General features: G+C 43.8%; 1 protein-coding gene and 1 pseudogene across 8 annotated transcripts in view; one reads left to right on the forward strand and one right to left on the reverse strand.

Moving 5' to 3' along the window:
• NTNG1 (netrin G1) overlaps positions 1-21,125 on the forward strand; it is a 381,653-nt gene that overhangs the window by 65,894 nt on the left and 294,634 nt on the right. The gene's annotated exons all lie outside the window — the stretch shown is intronic.
• Positions 20,280-20,777, reverse strand: LOC148522338 (kelch domain-containing protein 7B-like; annotated as a pseudogene).

Raw genomic sequence — 21,125 nt, forward strand, 5'->3', positions numbered from 1 at the left:
CGAAGTGTGTACATACGCAAATAATGCCACACGTAGTGCTCACTCTGTATCATCATCAATGCATGGACAACAGATTTAGGGCCTGATTCATTACCGATTTCAACGCACACAGACGGCCGATTGTTGCATTCTACGCATACGTATGCATTGCAGTGTGCGAAGGTCTCATTGACTATGCTGGCCTATCGCAGAGTGATTGACAGGAAGTAACCATTTGAGGGTGGGGGCGGGGGGTGGTCGGCGAAACACAGGCGTGTCAGTGCGTTTGAACGCCGTTATAGGGGCGTGCATAAATTAGCCACTGTGATGCAAGCTTGGGCTTTCAGTGCGTGCGATGAGGTTAGCAATTTCTGAGTAAGGTCGGACATTGTGCAAGCGTGCGTGAGGCTCCAATGATATTCAATGTTACCGATGACTTGCAAAGTATTACGGGATGTGTGTATGGAGATGTGGCATCCTTGTGTTGTACTGCGACGGTATACCAATTGCAGACATTAGCATATTTTCACCGTGAGATTGCGTGCGTAATCGCAGCTGCGATCACAGTTACGATCCATAATTAATCAGGCCCCTAGTAAAGAATTTAAGGATCTAATTGCACAAGCAGCTGATATAGCATTTACATTGTATGTTACAGAGTTACAGTTACTGGAAGAGGTTTAGAGTACGCAGTTGTCATCAGCCAATCAGGTGCCGCTGACGTTTAGGTTCTGCAAACATCCAGCCTTGAAAATACTAATGTTGTCTATCTCGGTAATGGCTTGTCATAAGGGACTAATAATTGTACTAAGATCAGAAGCTGTTTCTGTTATGCTTTTACTTAGGGGCTATGGGCCTGATTCGGACCCGCTCGCGAGCGCATAGTGCTCACAAGCGGGTCGATGGCCGGGTACTGCGCACGCACGGTGTGCACACTGAATGTCCACGAGCCCCGGAGCGAGTGAGAAATCACTCGCTCCGGGGCTCGCTACAAGACGGGGCGGCTGTCGATGTTCATCGACAGCTCGCCCCGTTTTGTAGGCGGGTCGGGGGGGGTGGCTGCACAAATGGAGGCGTTCCCGAAGGAACGCCTGGGGCCTCCACAAGCCTTAATCTGGCCCTGACTGTGTCCAATGTTGCTTTAGTCTAGTGCATTACAGTAAGTAATTTAATGTACATAAATGACATGTTACCTCTGCAATTCCATCCAAACTCAAAAAATCTGAATGCATGAACTCTGTTTGAGGACCCTGCTCCATTCATTTAGTGGCTTCCTGTCTGACTCCATCCAGCTCCTCACATCACGACACACCCCTGTCACATGCAACCCTTTCATCACTAACTTCATTACACAAGTGAACAGGTCACTGCCAGAGCCAACATTTTGCAGGCCAAGTACAAGAGAGGGAGCATGGCTAATAATGGAGCATGTGCATGCCACAGCAAAGCATCAGCAGGTGCCAAGAGGGGATGTTGGTTTGCCTCCATCATGCCCCCACAAACAAGCCTTGGATCTGATAATGAGTAACTGCCCCCTCCCCACATCAATGATGAGCAATCATCTCCTTTCAGATCAGCGTCGCTGCAGCTGTCTCCAGGTTATTGCCAGGCTTAGTGTGGCACATTGGCCGGGCACACTGAGTCATCCAGCTAAGGAGCATGCATCATCAGAGAGAGTCACCCTTAGACTGCTTGACATTTGTTTTGTAATAAACTGGTGATGCCTATGGGCTGAGCTTGATGGCACAAAAGGGGCAGGTTTAGGAATCTGAAGTCATATATTGTCACAAGAAGCTACTGCGGCTGGTTATCTTCACGTCATTTCTTCTGGCCGCAGGATCTATCAACCTCCCTGGTCATCAGGCAATGTGGACACCGAACTGGGACGGCACTCACGGTTGCTAGGAGACCAAGACGCCGGATGGCCGTGGGTGCTGCTGGGTCTGCCAGATTGACGTGCAGTGTCCCAGCTGTCAGCCATCAATAATATTATCATAAGCATTATTATTATTTTAAATATTGTAAAGTGATTGCTTTTATTTACAATAACGCGTTCAAATAAAATGTTCCTACTGATTTACCTAACCTGACCACCATCATTATTTAACCCAGGGGTAGGCAACTTGTGGCACTCCAGTTGCTGTGGTACTAAACCTCCCAGCAGGCCTTGCTATAGTTTTGCTGTTAGGGCATTCTAAAATCGGGGCAAGGAATGCTGGGATCTGTAGTTCCGCAGCAGCTGGAGTGACACAGATTTAACCAATTCACAGCACAGCACTTACCCTTAAGAACCATCATGTTGATGAGGGATAGTGGGTGGTGTGCGTCTTTGCCTAAATAATAAGCCTAGCTTCACTCCTGGCCCGTAGTCAAAACTCACCCAAAATAGGCACACTCCTCACCTGCCGTTGATCATTACAATGTTCTGATAAACAGGACACACAGATGAGACCCATAGCAAAGCACACCGTTACTAAGAAATAATGTTGGTTAACAGAAAGCTTCTTTCAAAAGGTTTTATTTTCAAAACAAATTCCCTTTAAGAAAACTTTTCTATATGCGGGTCTGATAACATGTTACACATCACTCGATAAAACATTATAAAGATATTTTGTTTGCAACAAACTCAACTTGACTATGAAAATATTTAGGAAAGTTTGTTTAGTGTCTAGAAGAGGTTGCTCTGTTTAGCTCGAGTTGAGTGACAGGATTCAAGTATGTATGATCTGTTGTGTCTAGCCCAAGAAGCCGGAGAATATGCCAATCAATAGCAATGTTATCAACGCTTGAGATCAAATGCAGTGATTCCCGGTTCCCAGTTCCTAATGACATTTGCTTCTTTGATGAATTGATAATGTTGTTCTACAGTAGGTATCTCCGGAAGATTGTGACTGTTCTGCCGATCTAACTGTACTTACTGTTTAGAAACATGGATTTTGATGCTGATAATAATCTCCTTCTTGGCTCAGTCTACTTTTATTCTACCTCCTATAAACCCTAAAAGACTCTGGATACTTTTAAGTACCTTATTCTCTCTTCAAAACCTTCTTGTCAAATGATCTCAATAGTTACACAGTTTGATGTTGTTGAAATTGGACCAATGAAAGTTCAGTATTTATTCATGTTGACATAAAATGGTGTTCATACTGTACCATTGTCATTTATGAGTACAGCGCTCAAATTATACCTAATAATCAGTTTAACCTAGCTTGGAGTTCAGACATGGGCATGTGCCGTAAAGCATAGGGGGACATTTATCAAACCTTCTAAAGAGGACAAGTTGAAGTGTTAATTAAGGGTGCTTGTTAATAGTATTATTACAGTATGTGCAGGTAAATCTTACGATAACAATTCTGTAAGTATTGATCAAATCAATAGTTTACAAATACACTGTAGTAAAAGAATTAGAGATGTGCGCCGACCGCCATGTTTTGGTTTTGGATCTGTATCTCCTTGTGTTTTGGATCTGGATTTGGTTTTGCCAAAACCGCCCCTTGCGTGTTTTGGTTTTGGATCTGTATTTTTTTTTAAAAAATTGATAAAATGTGCTAAAATCACATAATTTGTTGTTGTTTTTTTCATTCCTACAGTATTATTAACCTCAATAACAATAATATCCACTAATTTCCAGTAAATTTTGACCACTTTTTTCATCCGGTTTAGGCCCAAAATTTGCACCAAGCTAACTGGCTGACTAAGCTAAGCGGCAGCAGTGGGTGGCATAAACACATGGCAGTTCAACTTCCAACATGGCACATCAGGAAACAAATGTTTTTATTATTCAAGAGCCCTGAGAGAGTTGGAGTATGTAAGTAGTTGAAGGCAGGGACAGGAAGGGTTGATTGGTACTAAATTTAATTTCATATTTTGATTCTGAAGCAAATTTATGAGGGAGGAGGCGAGGGGAGGAGGGGAGGCATTTACAAAAAAATATTTTTTTCATTCACATCAGTCCTTGCACCAAAAGACTCCTTGAGTGCTATGCCTGCTGCTGCTGGGAGTGGATTTTCATCGCAGAAAAGGACCACAACGACTACTAATAGTGCTTTCAAAAACAATTGACTGTTAAACAATCCTTTGCAAAGATTCGACTTTACTACAAAAAGCATTTCCCAACCTGTATAGGGACATTACAAAAACTTATTTAGTGGCCCCCAAAATGCCGTTGTACCCACTGTCCACTTAACCACAAATATTTGGACAAGCCAAACATAGAAAATGTAAGATTTAAGATTAAAGGTTTAAGTCTTACGGTGTGTCTTTCTTGAGAATCCTTGAGTGCTATGCCTGCTGCTGCTGCTGGGAGTGGATTTTCATCCCAGAAGAGGACCAGGAAGACTACTAGTAGTGCTTTCAAAAAACAATTGACTGTTAAACATTCCTTTGCAAAGGTTCCACTTCACTAGAAAACATTTCCCAGCCTGTACTTGGACATTAAAAAAACGTAATTAGTGGCCTCCAAAATGCCATTGTACCCACTGTCCACTTAACCACAGATATGTGAACAAGCAGAACAGAGCAAATACAAGATTTAAGATTGAAGGTTTAAGTCTTACGTTGTGTCTTTCTTGACACAAGCCTGCTGCTGCTGTTGCTGGGAGTGGATTTTCATCCCAGAAGGGATGAAGACATTGTGTCTTTCTTCCCAATGGACACAGATCTGAAGAGATGCAAAGAGCTGTTGGTAAGCAAATTGTCAGCTCAAGCGGCACATGATTCAGCGGTGGCTTCTCCTACAGTTTCTCCAGCAAGTGCATCTGCCGAGAAAAAAATAAACTTTCCCAAAAAAACACACTAGTGATGCAGATGAATCAACATAACCAAGTTTTTTTGTCTTGTGCCCAGACATGACAATGGGCTTTTCCTTATCATGGGCAACAACTGTTTCATCCACTGGTGCTTAATTTACACAAACAACATCCTGATCAACTACATTCCCATCAACTACATCCTCATCATCAACATCCCCATCAACATCCTCATCCTCATCATCAACATCCTCATTAGCGTCAGCTACACAAATATCCTGCTCATCCTGGTGCACTTCCACAGAAGCATCCTCGATTTCTATGTCAGCATGTTCACTTGTGATTACATCACCATAAGAGGCAGAACCACCAGTCATAAATAAAGGCCAACGCCTTAGCCTTTCCTTGCCACTTCATGTGGTGAAACTGGCATATTGCCAATTGTATGTCTTTCTGCAGCTAACTTTCCCTTTGATGTTTTCTTCTTTACCACTGTAAACGATTGTTTTTTGATTTTAGATGCCCTGACTTAAGCCCACTATGCCCTTGGGCATCGGCTTTAGTAGATGATGTAGATGGACTAGTATCGTCATGACTGGTGGCACTGGCAGCAGCTCCAGCACTAGTATGTGGTTCCTGCTCTCCTCTCAAGTCTAAACTGATTGTTCTCCATATCATCAAATACGAATGAAGTGGGGTACAGCACACACTTCAATTTGTGCCAATTTTAAATATTACACTGCGGTATCAATGACCTACAATGTCACAATATTTTTTATGAATAAGAAAAGAATAACATACTACGCTGCCACTTACAGTGTCACAATATTACTTAGTGTGATAAGATTAATTATTTATGTCACAGTAAAATAATAATAATAATTTAGTACACCTGGGGTACAGCACAAAAAATAAATTTTATTTTTTTATTAATTATATTAGCTTTTATATTTTTATACACTGGGCACCCTTGGATGGAAAGAACACCCCTGGTTGGACACAGCAGTCCCTGGATGGACACAGCAGCCACTGCTCCTAGATGGACACAGAAGCCCCTGCCCTTGATGGACACAGCAACCCTTGGATGGACACAGCAGCCCCTGGATGGACACAGCAACCCTTGGATGGACACAGCAGCCCCTGGATGGACACAGCAACCCTTGGATGGACCCAGCAGCCCCTGGATGGACACAGCAACCATTGGATGGACACAGCAGCCCCTGGATGGACACAGCAGTCACTGCCCCTGGATGGACACAGCAACCCCTGGATGGACACAGCAACCCCTGGATGGACACAGCAGTCCCTGCCCTGGATGGGCACAGCAACCCCTGGATGGACACAGCTGCCACTGCCCTGGACAGATACAGCATCTCTTGGATGGACAGAGCACATCTGATCACTACACTCTCCAAAGCCGGAGTGAAAATGGAGCCGATCATGGGGACCTTTATATAATCCAAAACCCGCGAGAATCCAACAGCGGGAGAATGACGTTTTGCCTCGTTTTGAGATCTGAGTCAACCGGGAAAACTTGAGCCTAGCTCGGTTCTTGGCTCGGATCTGGAAGTTCTCTGAGAACCGGACCTGCTCATCCCTAAAAAGAATTATAAGAAAATAAGTTATAAAATGTTATTATTTTACCAATGTAAAAAGTAATGAGTCCTTGAGAAGTCCTTTAAAAGTATGAGCCCCTTTGTGAGTCTTAAATATCACTGATGGGTCTGAATGAATAATAGAATTTCATAAAGGAGTGTGGACTCTTTAAAGTTCAACAGCAGTATTAAAAGTGACCAGGTGGTGTGAACTAACACACCGCCTACCTTCCATTGCAGGGAGTGAATGTGAAGAGGCCCCCTGGTAAATAGCTGTTCCAATCAGTAACTGTACTGATCTCAGTAGTGCTTCCCATACTGAATCAGTCAGTGAGGCTAGGCTTGTCTGTTACAAACTCACTGCAGTGCTGCGCTTTGGTCTTCAGACCCTGCTGACTGAGCTCTTGCCAGCGGGACATAATGATAGGTAGTTTGGAGGGGTTGGGTACGAGATGCCGGTGGTCAAAAGGTCAAAATCCCGATACCGGCATGCCTAAACCTAATCCTCTACCCCTAGTGCCTAACCTAAATCCTCCCCCTAGTGCCTACACCTAACCCTCTACCCCTAGTGCCTAACCCAAACCCTCCCACTAGTGCCTAAAACTAACCCTCTACCCTTGGTGCCTAAACCTAACCCTCTACCCCTAGTGCCTAACCCTAACCCTCCACCCTAGTGCCTAAACCTTACCCCTAAATCTAACCTTCCTCCTAAATCCAATACTCACTGTTGGGATGCTGGCAGTCTGGATAAAGGTGCCGGAATTCTGACAGGTGTCAGGAATCCGGCGCTAGCATTCTGAGTGCTGGGATAATAACTACATCCCATTTGAAAGGTTTAGAGGTTGATGCCATTTCCGGGTGTAAAAGGGGGCATTACCAATGCGTTTCACTCTGCCAATAATGTCATGGGATGTGCTGAGTGGAGGGGTTGTCTATAGCAACCAATCAGATTAGTTTTATAGAATGTATTAGATAAATTATAGCTATAATTTAAATGATTGCTTTAGACAACATCTGTATGTGTCCACTTTAGAAGGTTTGGCAGCTCTTCCTCTATATCAGGGGTAGATAACTTGTTACACCTCAGTTGCTGTGATACTACACACCTCCCAGCACTGCCACAGTTTTGCTGTTAGGGAATGCTAAATCGGTGGCAGGGCATGCTGGTATCTGTAGTTCCACAGCAGCTGGTGTGCTACATGTTGCCTACCCCTAATCTATATAGGGACATGATTGTCTCAAACAACAGAATTGAGCAGGCAGCACAATATACAAATGCTAATCTAAATCTTAAATCATTTCTCCCTTGTTGGAAAATATAATTGTGTTAATTAAATAATTCCTGTTCAAAGCATACTTACCTACTTTAATAAACTCCTCTGCGAGAAAAGCCCGGAGAGAAGATGTACTTGAGAGCTTCGGGGGCGGGGCTCTTCACGTCATTAGACCCCGTCCCCATCATAGCAAATTGCCACTATTCACGGATCCGTGAGAAGGGGACGGGGCTAAATGACGTGATCTGCATAAGTTTAGCCCTACCCCTCCGTACGAACCCTCAAATTCAAAGTATAATCTCCCCATCCCGCACACTCAACTAGGAAGTGGGCGAGATGTGGGAAATCCACTTACTCTCCGGGGATGTGCGGCTATCCGAAAAATTGGGAGCCTCCCGCAATTTCCGAGAAAGTAGGCGAGTATGGTTCAAAGTGTTTTTCATTTTTTTTTATTATTTTAGGTCTGTTTATCCCTGATCAGTGTATTTGGAAAATGTGGGTAAAATTATTTTTATGTGAAAATATATCACCATTGGAGCATGTGAATCTTTTTTGTGTATACACGTATTTGGATTTTGTGTATACTGACCTTGGCATTTTCCCTCTTCACATTTCTTCGTGACAGAAGCAGAACTCACAGCTCTATTATAAATATTAAAGTTTCCACAAGTGAAAAACTTATAATGTCTCTTCCACCCACACACCAACCCTCTCTAAGATGCTTGTTGTTTTCAAAGTGATCTGTTGTCCAAATATAATTATGCTAAAGTAATATAATGATGTGTCTAGTTTGGTCTTCACAACATAAACAAACTTTAACTCCCCGTTCCTCTATTCAAAACTGTAGTACAAGCTTTCAAGTGTATCCCCTGCCTACACACACTGGAAGCATTTATATTGTGGGCTTCAGAAAACAATTAACCATGTGCTCAAAGGGGTAATCACAAATTAGTAACTAATAACCCGATAAAAACATAAATCCTTAAAGCTGCAGTTTAGAAAAGGAAATGCCAACCCCACAAAACTCAATAAAACATTACCCAAACAAGAACAGCGCTGGGGAATGATTTAAAAATATAGCTATACCTCAGAGAACTGGTTTTGCGGTAAACAAATAATTAATTTACTACAGTGAAATAGCAAACATAAAGCATTCTTGAAAATAAAAAACAAAGTTAAAAATAAATATAGGAGTAATAAAATTAGATTGATACAGTGCCTCAAATAGCGCAGAAGTGTGGGGAATTGCTTGCTATTCAGAGCTTAGCGAAAGCAAATTTATGTCTGATTTTAAATGGCTCTCTTGCACCAAAAATAGGGCTGGTGCTAGTCCTTATGATAAGGGTGATGGCTACTATTTCAATCAGGTCGCTAGGAACAGACTGGCAGCATACTGTACTGTACTTGCGTCCATCCATCTTTGAAAACAGGCAAATAGACACATTTCCATGACTACAATGTGCTTGTATTTGCAGCTGACTTGCTTGCAGCTCTCAATCAGGCCCAACATATCTAAGATTAGAAATAGTGGAGAAAACAGTGAACAATTATGTTGGTGCATTATTAGTAAATAGCAAAATTAGTTGGAATTAGTAAATTTTTGGACCTCTCAAGTGATGTTTCATCTAAGCATGATTGCCAGGGCCATTGGGAGGACGGTGCAGTGGTGCCGTTGCCCAGGGTGCTATGTCCTAGGGTGGCGCAGCCTAGCCACACCAGTCCATGATGTTCCTTCCCGCACTGCTTCTATGAAGTGCTCTGCACCATGAAGTGCCGAGCAACTGCAGCGATGTGCAATGCGCTCAGCTGTCCTTGGCTCTTATTCTCCTGAGTCCTGGCTGGCTAGGCTCCTGTGTACGCCGAGCAGGCGGTGATGGTTCTGTGACACAGGGGAATGAGGCGTCATGATGCCACAACGTCATAACTTCTCAACCCCAAGCAGAGCAGCAGTCAGAAAGAGTGTAGCAAATGCCTGAGCTCAGCCCCAGCAGCACAGGCCACAGGGAGAAGAGGATGAAGAATTGGAGGAGAAGGTAAGTATAGAGAGAGGGGACCATAAAGTCAGTTAATATATTTAAGGTTTGGGGGGGGTGCATATTTATTAAAGAAAAAAAAAATACATATATGTATATATATATAACCATAAATATATATATATATATATATATATATATAGATGTAGATAGAGCCACACTCTCAATAGTCCAAATGTCCATCCATTGCTGGGGTGCAACAAGCCAGGGATATCCCAACTTACACTGGGGTCCCAATAATAATGTATCAAAAATGGGCGCACTCACCAGACTTGTTAGAAGCAATAGTATTTACTCACAACATATCTACAGGTTCTTTATGACTCTGGGTCTCATTCAGACCCGCTCGCAAGCGCCTGAGCGCTCGCAAGCGGGTCAATGTTTGTCTGTGCGCAGCGCAGCGGCTGCACTGCGCGTGCACAAGTCCCGAAGCGAAAGAGAAATTCTCTCGCTCCGTGGCTCACTACAAAAGGGGTGGCTGTTGATGTTGATCGACAGCTCGACCCGTTTTGTAGGCGTGGCGGGGGATGGCTTCACAAATGGAGGCGTTCCCAAGCGAATGCCTGCCGTTTGTGATGTCACCAGTGATGTCAGTGGGAGAGCCTCCGGCTCTATTAAAGCCGAAAGCTCTCTGGGGCTTGCGGCAGACGAGACCCTATCACAAGGGTCTCGTCGCAAGCCCCGATGGTCGCGATGGTCTTGACCATCGCGACCATCATCCTGGCCGCTCGTTAAGGTTGTGGGTGGTAACAGCCTAGCGAGCGGCCAGGAGGCCGGATCATGTTTTAAATACGGCAGCCCTCATTCAGAGCGAGCACTCACATTTTGCGAGCATCTCTGAATGAGGTCCTCTGACTGCTGAACACTGGTCATGAAAATGGTCTTGTTAAGGACCGAAAAGTCGACCCTGCACATGTACCCTGTAGGTATGTTGCGAGTAAATACTATTGCTTCTAACAAGTCTGGTGAGTGCGGACATTTTTTATACATTTTATATATATATATATATATATATATATAGTCAGGTGCATAAATATTGGGACATTGACAGAATTTTCATATTTTGGCCTCTATTCACCACCACAATGGCTTTGAAATGAAACAAACAAGATGTGCTTTAACTGCAGACTTTCAGATTTAATTTGAGGGTAATTACATCCAAATCAGGTGAACGGTGTAGGAATTACAACGGTTTCTATATGTGCCTCCCACTTTTTAAGGGGCCAAAAGTAATGGGACAAACTGAACAATCCTAAATCTAACTTTCACTTTTTAATACTTTGTTGCAAATCCTTTGCAGGCAATTACAGCCTGAAGTCTGGAATGCATAGACATCACCAAACGCTGGGTTTCAACCCTGGTGATGCTCTGCCAGGCCTCTACTGCAAATGTCTTCAGTTCCTGCTTGTTCTTGGGGCATTTTCCCTTCAGTTTTGTCTTCATCAAGTGAAATGCATGCTCAATCGGATTCAGGTCAGGGGATTGACTTGGCCATTGCATAACATTCCATTTTTTAGCCTTAAAAAACTCTTTGGTTGCTTTTGCAGTATGCTTCGATCATTGTCCATCTGCACTGTGAAGCGCCGTCCAATGAGTTCTGAAGCATTTGACTGAGTATGAGCATATAATATTGCCCGAAACACTTCAGAATTCATTCTGCTGCTTTTGTCAGCAATCACATCATCAATAAATACAAGAGAACCAGTTTTATTGGCAGCCATACATGCCCACGCCATGACACTACCACTACCATGCTTCACTGATGAGGTGGTATGTTTTGGATCATGAGCAGTTCCTTTCCTTCTACATACTCTCCTCTTCCCATCACTCTGGTACAAGTTGATCTTTGTCTCATCTGTCCATAGGATGTTGTTCCAGAACTGTAATGGCTTTTTTAGATGTTGTTTGGTAAACACTAATCTGGTCTTCCTGTTTTTGAGGCTCACCAATGGTTTACATCTTGTGGTGAACGCTCTATATTCACTCTTGTGAAGTCTTCTCTTGATTGTTGACTTTGACACATATACACCTACCTCCTGGAGAGTGTTCTTGATTTGGCCAACTGTTGTTAAGGGGTTTTTCTTCACCAGGGAAATAATTCTTCTGTAATCCACCACAGTATTTTTCCCTGGTCTTCCGGGTCTTTTGGTGTTGCCTGAGCTCTCCGGCGCGTTCTTTCTTTTTAAGAATGTTCCAAACAGTTGATTTGGCCACATCTAATGTTTTTGCTATCTCTGATGGGTTTGTTTTGATTTTTCAGCCTAATGATGGCTTGCTTCACTATAGTGACAGCTCTTTGGATCTCATATTGAGAGTCGACAGCAACTGATTCCAAATTCAAATGTCACACCTAGAATCAACTCCAGACATTTTACCTGCTTAATTTATAATGAAATAACGAGGGAATAGCCCACACCTGTCCATGAAATAGCTTTTGAGTTGATAGTCCCATTACTTTCAGCCCCTTAAAAAGTGGGAGGCACATATAGAAACCGTTGTAATTCCTACACCGTTCACCTAATTTGGATGTAATTATCCTCAAATTAAATCTGAAAATCTGCAGTTAAAGCACATCTCGTTTGTTTCATTTCAAAGCCATTGTGGTGGTGAATAGAGGCCAAAATATGAAAATTCTGTCAATGTCCCAATATTTATGCACCTGACTGTATATATATATATATATATATATATATATATACATATACATATATATATATATATATATATATATATAATATGAGAAGAGGTGGGGGAACATAACTATTATATATAAGGGCTGTGGGCCACATAATCAATAAATATATACAAGGGAAGGTGTGGGGAGCACATAATCATTATGTATTATATATTTGAATTATAATTAATGGGGGAAGCCCTGTGATAATAATGCCACCTGGAGATGGTTATAAGCGCTTTCCCCCGTTTCACTGACTACTGACCAGGCAGAGCAGAGCCGGGAGCCAGCGCCTGTGATCAGCCTTGTATGTCTAAAAAAATAGACCACAAGCTGATCACGTTAAACAGCAATGCGACTCGGTAGCGCCAAGCGTATATTCATAAGCTGATTGTGCATCCTATTCACATCACTTTGCGAATAAGACGCACTGTAAGGGAAAAAGTCACACTAAAAGACGCTCAGCATTACAATGTTGCACGGAGCTGATGCGTTGTGTGTAACGCGACTTGTAGTACATGCAGCATTGATGTATCGCTGTATAGAGATGTATAGAGCATAGATGTACAGTATGTGGAGACATCTGTACCTGCACCCATGGGACCATTGATCGGTTATCTGGTGAGCTCCTCTGTGACTCCGGGTAGCAGATTGCCGGGTTCCTGCTCTGTGGCCCCAAGTCAGCTGCTCTGTGCTATAAACTGAGATGCCAGCAATCAGCTGAAAATTGTTTTATTTCGTTTTTGAGTTTTGGTGGATTTTATACCCTCAAGCACGGTCCTCTCTTTTTTTTAATTGTTATGCCCCTTTAGCTGCAAGCAGCGATGCAATTGAATTACATACAGTTCTGAATTACCTGTAGTTGTGTTGTGTGCGCTTAGCTCTGGAGCATGCACGGTGTGAAAAGAAGCAGGGTCTGCATGCAAAGCTGACTTCCTTCAACTCTGCTACCATGTGTCTAGTGAACTGGAAAGTGGTAACTGATCAATAGTGGTACAGCTCACAATGTGGCTGTCTTTGCAATGAGTAGACTAATTGGATCATAACAGAGATTCGTTTTAAAACCATGAAAAACTTCCTACATGGTTTATAGCTTGAACTGCGGAAAATAAAACCTAACTTAACAGTAGCTGCTACCGTATTTTATATCCATGTATTCTTGAGGAATGCATTCATTAAATTACTATTTTGAATGCACCTCCTTGCTGGTGGCAGGACAGCATTAAAAGTGCAGTTCCATAATATTGTGACATTCAAGTACAGACAATTTTGCGTGCAGATCTGTATACGATTTATGATACAGAAATACATATTTACCAACTGTGTTTTTTACAATGTGACAATCCATGTGCTAATTAACAGATGTAGAAATGCTCAGTTTCTTGTCACAACAGAGCATAGCAATTGCAAAACTGCTTACACTGATTAAGGCACAGAAACCATTAATGTTTACCTTGTAATGCAAACTACAGGTTTGACATTTTCTACAGCAAATATTAGCTCTGCACAGTAGCACACACCGAGCTTAGGTCCAATTGCAGAATAACAAGTACAGGTGTTTATTTGTCTATGTGTAAAATAAAAAAGACAGAAACCAGCACACATGTGAGGGTATAATTTTGTGATAAAAAAATATATAATCTATTTATTACATTTTAGTTAATCCCTAATCAGATACTATTATAAAGCATATAATGTTACTATTATATTAGAATTCCCACACACTGGGCCTGATTCACAGCGCTCGCGAGCGGGTCGATGTTAGGCCACAGCCCATGCGCATGCCAGAGCCGGCTCCGACGTGCGCATGCGCGACACCCGGGTAGCGACAGGCGCTCCGTCGCTCCAGGTCTCGCACCAAAAGGAGGCGGCTGTCGATTTTGATCGACAACTCGCACCATTTTGGAGGCGTGGCGTAGGGGTGGCTTCACGAATGGAGGCCTTCCCATGCGAACGCCTGCCGTTTGTGGGCAGCCCCACTGACATCACTATTAGAGCCAGAAGCTCTCTGGGGCTTGTGGCCACGAGACCCTACCACAAGGGTCTCGTCGCAAGCTCAACCATCATCCTGGCCACTCGCAATAGCTGTGGGTGTTCACCCACAGCTATGCGAGCGGCCAGGAGGCTGCTAAAAAAAAACAAAAAAAAACGCCCTGATTCAGAGCGAGCGCTCTTTCAGAGCGTCTGGCTCTGTATCAGGGCCACTGCTCAATGTTGGGAAATTGAGGCCAAGATTTTCGGTCTTGACCAACAGATCAGATAATCGAAGAAATGCTTTTGTGGATGTTTTTCTAACCGTTTTATCAGTGAAACGCTGAAAAGATCATTCATACACACTATACAATAAATAAGGCTGATCACCAGATTATTGGTAAAGCGCCGCAATAATTGTATACACCACTGTGGTAATTATACAGGTAATGAGCAGCCTTAATTGACAGACAGCCTGTGAGAGGCTGATAAAAGGTGTGTTAGATTCTTTGGACAGGCTCTTATGAATGTAGGTTGGAAGTCAGCCGCCAGAGCCATTGTAACTGCATACCCAGACGCAGTCGCAGGTTGAAAGGGAGATGTACTAAGCTCTGGAAAGTGATAACTTGGAGAGTAATAAACTACCAGAAACTCAGCTCCAAACTGTCATGTGTTTGAAAAATGACAGTTAGGAACTGATTGGTTGGTAGTTATCTCTCCAATTGATCACTTTCTAGATCTTAGTACATCTGCCCCAGACTCTACCCCCAAACGGTTGTGAAACAATTGTATTTGACTCTCCATCCCCGTTACCTCCCACAAATGCTCACTGACTGTCAATCCCTCTGTGTCCAAATCCTCACTGTGTCTGCCATCGGTAATCCATTGGGACACATTGCAGTGTGACTCAGATGTATTCACAGTACATGAAAATCTCTCAACTCTTCAAACATCAGCATTACCTCCACCACTGAATCAGGCCCAGTGTTCTGAGTGGGAGTTTAGTGAGAGTCATGGAGAGCTGCAGAGACATCGGGCCTGATTTATAGGTGGACTCACTGCGCATGTCTCTCGATTGTTACCACTTAGAGACGCAGTACAGAACCGGATGTAGGGTCTGTGATTTTTAGTGGATGTTCCAGGGAAGTAACATAGGGATGACTAAGCTGACTAGGGTGTGTCGCTGAAAGTAGCTGCATCCAAAGATGCTGAACCACGCACACAGGAGGCCAAACTCGAATGGAGAAACTGCACCTGCCTGTGGAGAAATGCAGCGTCTCAAGACACTGCAAGTGGGAGTGTCAGTATTGAGAGAATCTGCTGCGGCATTAGCATAACTCACTAACGCAGGGTTCTTCAACCTTTAAGACAGTGTGGGCCACATTAAAAATTCAACAAGCCCGACAGCCACTAAGCTATACTGCGGTATTTAGACTCTGCCCCCTCCTCACACAATTATGTACCATAACTGCCCCTCCTACATTTTTAATTAGGTCCCAGAATGCCCCCCTCCTCCCACAATTATAATTAAGCCCCATAACTGTCTCTCCTCCTCCATTAATTATGTTCCATAACTGCCCCCCTCTGCAGTGCCCCCAGTAGTGCCCCTTATATAGTGCCCCCAGTAGTGGTTCCAGTAGTGGTCCCAATTATGCAGTGCCCCCAGTAGTAGCCCCCCTATGCAGTGCACCTAGTAATGCCCCTTATATAATGCCCCCAGTAGTAGTACCCCTTATGCAGTGCCCCCAGTTGTGGTCCCTCCTATGCATTGCCCCCAGCAGTGGTCCCCCCTATGCAGTGCCCATTATACAGTGTCCCCAGTAGTAGTCTCCCCATGCTGTGCCCCCAGTAGTAGTCCCCCCCTCTGCAGTGTCCCTTATATAGTGCCCCCAGTAGTAGCTCCCCCTTTGCAGTGTCCCTTATACAGTGCCCCCAGTAGTAGTCTCCCCATGCTGTGCCCCCAGTTGTAGTCCCCCCCTCTGCAGTGCCCCTTATATAGTGCCCCCAGTAGTAGCCCCCCCTATGCAATGCTCCTTACATATATAGGACAAAGACAAAAAAACACCACTCACCTGAAACCCTGCGCCTGCTGCTGTCCGCTCCTCTGTCCTCCCGGCCCGCTCTGCACTATGGGAGAGACGTCATGACATCTCTCCCATCACCCACTGCAGGAGCCAGAAGGTAGAGCTCATGAGTCTGTCTGACTCTCATTGGCTGCCAAAACAAATACACTGCCGCACTCACTGCAGTCTGCACTACACTAACCATCGGCGGGCCGCGGGGAACATGATGAAGACCCCTGCACTAATGTGACTGTGCCAAAAGTCATAGCCGCTGCACTGCAAAACCTCTTGGCCCACTATGTCAATGTAGCAAAGTATAATAATGCCCATTCTAATATGTAGACAGCAATGCAGGAACCTGTGCTTATTTTCCTATCTCTTACAAGGAGGTAAAAACAGCCTGTGTTGCATGTCTGAAATACCTCTGTGAAAATCTCCACTAACTTTTCAGGTTTCTCTCTCTCCGTCCTGGCTCTCACATTTGACAGCACTGTCAAATTGGGCTTCACGATGACGCGCAGTGACAGGATCAGGTGTCACGTGTGTGTGTCACAGTCATGCAAGCGCAGGATGCATCAGGAAGAAATGGACATTTCCTGGATGAGGAGGAGCAGGATACAATTACAACATGGTAAATGGTTAGGTGGGTAAGTTATTTGTGGGTGGGAGTGGCTGCGTTGTAGTATGTGTTGTGGCACAGAGAGCCACGGACTGCTGCACGGGCAGGGACATGCATGTGGCAGGTATGCGCATGCCTCCCCTTAACTTTCACCACTAGGGGCCCTGTGTGTATATGGTGCCTGGCTGCCCTGCGCTATAAAGACACCGTATGCAATTACATATTTGACGTTACTGGGGGTTTAGCCATTTTTTCGAGCTCCTATTTGTCATGTTCTTTTGACGTCACGGAATCGGTATGAAATACCGCCGGCCACATGGCGGTTCAATTCCCGGCAGCAACTGGCTGACCAAAGCAGAGTTCCCGGCAGTGAAAGCCCGACAGCGCTGGAAATCCCGATCGTTGCTAAGATAAGTATTGACCAACCTAACCTAACCCCCTAACCCTAACCCTCCTTAGGGGTGCCTAACCCTAACCTCCCCCCCAAGTGCCTAGCCCTAATCCTCCCTCTAAGTGCCTAATCCTAACTCCCCCTTCCCCGCTGCCTAAACCTAAGTCCCCCGGGGGGGTGCCTAAACCTTACCCTCCCTCCCCCTAGCCTAACCCTAACCCTCCTGGGCGGGTGCCTAACCCTAAGTCCCCCTGGGTGCCCTAAACCTAACCCTCCCCCTCCCTGTCCGCTTGCGGTGCCCGGCATCCCTTCGATCTGGATGCCGGGCGCCGGTCTCCCGGCGTCGGGAAAATGTCAGGCGTCTACATCTAGATACCCGGCATTTCACCCTCGCCGGGATATGACAGTCGGGAAGCCGTCTGCCGGTATTAAGGTATTTGTCATGTTATTTTGACATAAGATAATTTTTTGTCTAGACAATAAGCATTCTCCAATCTTCAGATAATTTGTGTCTGTTAATAGACAGACAGCTCTTCATTTATAGAATAGCATAGATTCATTATGTATCTCTAATTGTAAAACATTACACACTTTACTATGTTCTTTAAACCACAGAAACCTGTCACATATCACAGTATGACCCCACTAATCTTTTTAATTTTTAATCTAGATCTCTTCACAGGGTCAAAATAACAAATTGTAGTGTTTTGGTGCCCATAATATTCACCACAATTTATCCTGGTGTTTGGATTAATTATTGTGTTTTTGCAAGAGGGTTGTTAAGTGCTTGTCTGATTGCTCTTGTAAAGATTCATTACTTGTTCCACTTACCTTGTGGTTTTCGGAGGAGGGGATGGAACAGAAATGTATTCAATCCATTATTCCCACAGATCCAAGAGATTTAAAGGTCTGTTTATGAAGCCAAAAACACTATTCATTTCTTGGTGGGCTAATTGGGGTGGAGAGAAAGTGAAATTATTACATTTAGGTGCTATTGATTTTTCCTTGTGCGGGTTGGGTGGCAGCCTAGAGTGTGTACTTGTTGCTCAGTTTTCTATTACTTATCTTTTTTCCAAGTAGTACCCCAAATTCTAAAATCAGAATATGCCATGAATCCTGTCATGTTTCAGTGTCAGAAGATTACATAAATAAGGGGTCTATTTATCAATGCCAAGACCATCACGATTATAAGCATGAATTTTGGTCGCTATTTTATTTCATGGTGATCACTTATCACAAGTATTTTATAAAAATATCGCCTTGACAGATGAGCAATATTCAGCTGCTCCAGCAATACGTGCCTGAGTGGTGAGCATTAACGATTCGCTAGGCCAGTGTCTGCGGCTATGTATATACATGGGCAGGCTCACTGACTCTCGCATCAGCTGTGAACTGAAAGCCAAAATGAAAGTCAGTGATTTTTTTTTTTTTTTGGGGGGGGGGGGCGGTCCGTACATTTTAAATAAAGTGTAGAAACAGATTTTTCTTTAAAAAAAATTTTTTCAAAAGAGGAATGCATTAAAAATACTTAATTCAGTGGATAAATAATTGTATAAATGCTTTTGTTCTGTTATCACCCTCATAGTACCCCTTTGATGTATGTTATATAGGCTTCCCCATGCAAAGACATATACGTATGGCTTCCAATGTGAGCTATTGTGCATCTGAGTTTGCAACCAGTTCAGCAACATGCCCACAACACTCCCTGGAACACCAAGTAGATTTTTAAAATATTTCTGAGACCGTGTCAATAACAACTATGACTCTACGCGCAGAGACTCTGGGCGCATGCACGGTGCAGCTTAGACACATGCACAGTAGAAAAAAAATCATTCAACTGGACACCTTTTCTGCCCCGCTATGCAGACATGAGCCAGGACAAACATTACCACTAACGGGACGTAATTCCACTATGTAGCATTAACTTGAATCTCTTCAAACATGTGGATGAACAGATACTTACATGGAAAGCACAGCTGCAGAGTATAGCACATAAAAACACACAAACAAAACACAAACTCGATAACCTATGTTTTTATTAACAATCGTTGCACTATGGGGCTGATTTAGGCATTTTTTTCCTCAACTTTTCAAGATGGGAAACCACCTTTGCTCCTTCAAATGTTAGCAGAATCCCCAATTTTCCTTACAATGTGACTCACATAGATGACACACTATTACTACTTCCTAACACACCATTCTTAAAATGCTACAGTGAACCGAGAAGTAGGAATAAATGTTACACTCTCCAAATTCCTATTAAATATTATTAACACATAAAACATTTTTTCAGGTCATTTTTTTGCAGATAATGTATAAATTACATTTGTGCAATAATTTAAACAGATGTTTCTGATATTGTCCATCGCAGATTCAAACCAATGGGGCAAAGGGATTCTACACCCCTGGTGGGGACTGCGCTGACAAGTGCTGACTTAGGCATCACTCTTCCACTTCTCTCTGTGCAGTTGTCTCCCGGTTTAGGCTGTAGTTGGTATCATCCAGCACAGCTCATCTGACGGGAACCTTGCTGCCTGGAAAAGTTGTTGTATAATGAGACCACTCCTTGGCAGCAGTATTGTCAGTGACGTATCTATAATGGGTGCAGTGTGTGCAGGTCCAGGGGGGCCCCGCACCGCACACCCTGCACCCATATTATTTTAAACTTACCTGTCTGTGGATCCCGTTGTGGGTGTCAGCGCTGCTCAGAACACCAGAAAATGGCAGCCGAAGCCATTTTACAGGGGTTCTGCGTATGCACAGTAGACTCCGAGCACACTCTAGTACCCAGAGTCTACTAATGCTCCGGTGGCTGGCCAGCTGCGTCAGTTGGCTGCCGGCCACCGGGAAGAGAGGAGGGGGCCCCATACGGGGAGTGCACACGGGCCCCCTCCTCTCTTAAAACGCCCCTGAGTACTGTATTGGATAATATTCACACATCCAATACTTCATTGTCACAAGAAGGGCCCCAGCTGGCTTTATAAAGACATTCTGACCACTGGTCACAGCTGGGTTTGTACTTGAACAGCCAGTAATATAATCTCCTCCTGTGACATAGATTTTCCTTCCATAGGTGGCAGCTTAATGTACTACAGGAGATTAGCTTTTTGAAAGGGGAGCTACAAAGATCCAGTTGTTTGACCTTGGATTATATTTTTCCTTTGTATTAAATCCCTTTCCTCCAATGGCATAAATGCAGCTAGAGGGAGGAGATTCAATTGGTACCTTGCTTGTTTCATTGATGCCAGTTGGGTCCAGATTACTGTAAAATGATTATAACAAATCAATTTCTTGGAGCATACTAAGACTTCATTGGTCTTTAAATGCCTCATGCAATGAATAGGAAGTTGTACATAGTGCAGATTCTACACCATGTAAGACAGGTTTCCTCTGGGATACTGGTCACTGTTTTCCATTATTTCGTTTTTAATGTTTAATTAGCATTGAGCTCTGCATTGGAGGTGACCTGCAACACCTGGTACTGGGCGGGATGCAGCAATCTAAGAAATGTGGTAAAATCCCCAAAATATTGGTTTGACCGCATTTCTCATGTGCACCAAGCCCCGGAATGTGATGCACTCTGGTATTTGGTTGCAGTGGGTAACGCCATCTTCCTGTTTGCTTTAACCTATGGAAGCCTATGGGCTTCTATTGGGAGTGTTGTGAGAGGGATCCAATTCTATCAGCCATGATGCGTGCGTCCTTCTGCGCATGTGCAGAAGGACATCAGAGGGGCTTCTGGGTCATAGACCTGGAAGTCCCTCCATGGCAAAGGACC

Source organism: Taudactylus pleione, unplaced genomic scaffold (assembly GCF_031769625.1).
Source record: "Taudactylus pleione unplaced genomic scaffold, aTauple2 ptg000146l, whole genome shotgun sequence".
Lineage (NCBI taxonomy): Eukaryota > Metazoa > Chordata > Amphibia > Anura > Myobatrachidae > Taudactylus > Taudactylus pleione.